Raw genomic sequence first — 4521 nt, 5'->3', positions numbered from 1 at the left:
ATTGAGGATGGGATACCAAGCAACCATATGATTAAAAATGACCATATGTGCTGGGTTCTGTATAACCCACTCAGTCATCAATTGGACAGGTCCACAGCAGTCCACCGTAAGATGGATATGATACGTCTGCAGTTAAGCCTGAATCACATGGTCACACCCACCAGAAAACATCCACCTCTGAAGAGGCACTGAACAACCAAGAAGGTAATTTGATCTTAGCCATCCTCCATCAATGGTCAAGCCAGGCAGGATGGGCACATGAGTGGAGCTACCATGATGACAGAAATGAGGCTACGTACCAGTCCAGCAGCATTGACTCCCACTCACCAAGGCTGTCTCAGCTACTGCCATCTCTGAATGTGCATCTTGTCAGCATTAGACAATATGAGCCCTGATATAGCACTATCTCTTTTGGTTACCAACTAGCCACCAAGTGACAAGTTGACTACAGACAGCCCCTTTCATTCCAAGAGGGACAGAGGTTCATCCTCATTGGGATGTCACCTACTCCATGCATGGGTTTTCCCTTCCTGTCCTCAGACTTCAGGCAACACCACAATCTGGGGTCTGTTGTAATGTCAGATGCACAGGCTTGGAATTGCTCTTGGAATTATATCCAACCGAGGAACACAGCTCACAGTGAAGGAGGTACAGGATGAGCCGTGACCATGGGATCCACAGTCATATCACAGTCTGCACCATCCAGGGGTTGCGGGGCCACATGGAACTCTGGACAGGCCTTCTGAAGGTACATCTGATGCTCCAGGTTTGAGGAAATGCCCTGAAGGGATGTGGTTACATCTTTCAGGACACAGTGTATTTCTTGAATCAGAGACCTTGATACGGTGCGGTGTTCTCAATAGGAAGAGAATGTGGGAACAGGACCAAAGGATGGAAGCAGGTGCGTCCTAGCAGTCATTACTTAGATTCATCCACATGGAGATTTTGTACTTCCTGTCTCCACAGCTCTGGGCTCTGTAGGGTAGAAGGTCTTGGTTCCCAAAAGGGGGGCACTCTTGCAAGGGGGACATAACAAGGGTCCCACTGAACTATACCTTATTGTTGCTGCCAAGGAAGTTTGAACTCCTTATGCCCAGGGACCAGCAGGTGAGGAGAGGAGTTCCATCTTCTCTAGGCAGAAGTAATCGACTCTGATCCCCAGGAGACAGTGGGGCTGCTGTCACATCTTGGGGCAGGAGGCATATGTGTGGAACCAGGGTGATTGACTTGGGCACCTGCTGGTTCCCTCTTGCCCCACAGTAACTGTAACTGGACACATGCAGCAAGTCAGCCTGAGAAAAGTTTGAGTTCCACAGGCCCAGGCCCCTCAGCTAGGACGGTTTAGGTCACATCCCCCAGGTAAGCCACAAGGACCCCCACTCCTGGGCTCTGAAATCCATGGCAGCATTTTTGCAGATGCCCTACTTCCCATGGGCTGTTCCCCTACCATGACTGTTCACAGCAGGGACACTAAGGCAGGCCATTTCTGGGAGACATGCGGCTTCTCTGATGACTGAATGTGGCTCCAGGACTCCATTAGGCCTTGCTCAATTCACTTAGATGGCCTGGTGGTCTAGGATAGTCCAATGAACCTTCTTTCCTTCTGACCATCACTTGGGGTCAGATTTGCATCTTGGTCTGCGCCTCTCTCAGCATTTTCTGGCTCCTTCTCCGTATTCTCTGATGGGTACTTCCTCTAATAAAACTGCTGAGTTTAATCCCATCTTGGCATCTTCTTGGAGGACTCGGACTAAGAAAATCATTTTCATCTGTATACCAATGACCTATTACTTATCCCATCTTGTAAAATTCTTCTCTCTTTTATTTTAAAGTCTTTTTTTGTTTTTGGTGGTTTTTGTGGTGAGGAAGATCAGCCCTAAGCTAACATCTGTTGCCAATTTTCCTCTTTTTTCTTGAGGAAGCTTGTCCCTGAGCTAACATTTGTGCCAATCTTCCTTTATTTTGCATGTAGAATGCCGCCACAGCATGGCTTGATGAGTGGCGTGTAGGTCCACGCCCAGGATCTGGGCCCGCAAACCTGCCAACCCCAGACCGCCAAAGAAGAACATGCAAACTTAGCCACTATGCCCCAGGGCTGGCCCCTGTAAAATTCTTCTCTTTATCCAACTTCTCCCACCAGCATCTGCTTCATTTTATTTGTCCTTTCAGTACCTCTTTGAGGTAATAGATGCTTGCTGATTTAAGCCACTAAGTTTTAGGGTAACTTACTATACAACAAAGAAAACTAATAACTCTCTCTTAAGTTTCTTTTAGTCTACATCTCCAGTGTTTCCTTGAACTTGGAAATGTTCTCTTTCTTCTCTGTTTCCAGTTCCTCTCTTGTTCTCTCTCTGTTTCATTTGTCTTTTCTCCTTCTCTCCACTCCTGCCTCCCTCCCTTTTTCCTTTGTATTATGGAAGAATCCAAACATATGAAATGACGCTAGGTGGTTATGCTAAAAGGATGCATTATTGGAGGCTATATGCTAAAAGTATAATGTCAAGAGATATGGAGTAAAAGTAAATAAAGTTATTAACAGAACCTGAAAAAAATGTCTGGGTGATTCTGCAGCCAAAGCAGTGGCTTTCAACTCTTAATTTCTCCCCTTCAGCTGGGCTTTCTATTTTCAGAACAATCAGCTTGGCAACATGAACTCTTACATGTTCCCAGTAGAAGTTTAAATTGGTGCAAGCACTTTGGAAGTTAAACTAGCATTATCTATTATGGTTAAAGTACACACCCCATGTGATCCAACAATCCTACTCCTGATCATGCACTCTGGCGAATTTCTTGCCCGTGTACCCCAGGAGACATGTACACTAACGTTTAAGCAAAAACTGGAATAACTACATATGCATCAATAGCAAAACAGCAAAATTGCAGTATAATCATAAAATATAAGACTTTAGCAGTAAAAATGAATAAATGACAGCCTCACACATGAGGAATAACTCTCCTACATAACTGAGTCACAGAAGAATCCATGGTGTATAAGTTTGCCATACAGGAAGTTCAAAACCAGGCAAAACTAAATAGTATTTGGTTTGGGGATATATACACTTCTTGTAAAATTTTTAGAGAAACTCAAGGGAATAGTAAACACAAGATCAGCACAGAGGTTACATCTGGGGGATGGGATTGGGGAGGTGCCCATGGTGGCTTCATAGGTTCTGTTTCTTACACTAGTGGTGGGTGCCCAGGTATTCACTTGAGCATAACTCCTTAAACTGGTAGTTTTCAAACTTCAGCTTGTGAACCATTCTGGTTTATTTTTTGAAACAAAAGGGAAAAGAAAATATAAAAGTTCATTGCAAGAATTCTTAGCATGAACTACCCACATTGGAACAAAGCCACAGCCAATGTTATGAGTCATGTGAGAGAGAGCGCTGGGATACCATGAAAAGCAGCAATTGCTAGGAATAGGTCATTGGATCTTTTGCTCACTGGCACCTGTAAGATTTTCTGGTATACAGTGTTCAGTGTGATGTGCAAGGTAATTCTATCTTGAGAAGGATTTGATGCATTATTTACATTTAACCTCATGCGGAAATGAATTAACTACTTTTATAGAAGTGAAAAAGCACATTGTTGATCAATATAAACCTGAAAACCTAATTAAGGGATAACCAGTGATAGAATAGAAACTTTGAATGGAAAACACAATACAGCTGCTTAAAAAAAATTGGAGGCACATATTAACAACGTTTTTTAGTATCACATTGGTGTCCAAATCACTTCTACCAAATCTCATTCCAAAACAGAGAGAAAGTTGTTAAATTTGTGTTAGGATGCCAAGTGAATAGCCAGATTTGGAAAACTTTTTTTCTAGATTGGAGTTAGCCATTTCTGCCTACCGCATCCCACCAAAATTGTTGTCGTGATGCTAAGCTGGGTGCATAGACTGAGGTATGAGATTCACATTTTTCTAACTGAACAGCAATTTCATTAGGTAAATACTTTTGAAGACGATGTTGAGTAAGAAAATTAGATTTGGGCAATACTTTGGAAATTCTTAACAAACTAAATTTGAAACTTCTAAGGAAAAACAAAGATAGCTATTATTTTAAAGGCATTACTGTTATGGCACCCACGTCATGGAACTATTTGATCTAGCTGCTATATATTCTCAACTTGCAAAATTCTTACAAATATTGTTGTATCTCCTTTCTCTGTGTCAAACTTTTAATAATTACTTATCAAAAGAGAAATTTAGAGCATTCAAGAAAAATAATCAGATAAAAGAGGCATTTGATTTACAAAATCCTGAGACAATATTTAATTTAATTTTGGTTTAACATGTATGCAAATTCTTTGATACTCCTCCCTTCCAGAGGGAGCTCAATTCTCTCTTCCTGGGTGTGCGCTGCACTTCGTGACTCACTCCTAACTGACAGAGTAAGGCTGATGGAATGGTGTGTGACTCTGGGTCTAAGACATAAAATACACTGCAGCTTCCATCTTGGTTGCTCTCTCTCTTGGATCACTTGCTTTGAGAGAAGCCAGCTACCTAGTCATTAGCCA

Source organism: Equus quagga, chromosome 15 (assembly GCF_021613505.1).
Source record: "Equus quagga isolate Etosha38 chromosome 15, UCLA_HA_Equagga_1.0, whole genome shotgun sequence".
Classification (NCBI taxonomy): domain Eukaryota; kingdom Metazoa; phylum Chordata; class Mammalia; order Perissodactyla; family Equidae; genus Equus; species Equus quagga.
This window is presented reverse-complemented; position numbering follows the sequence as displayed.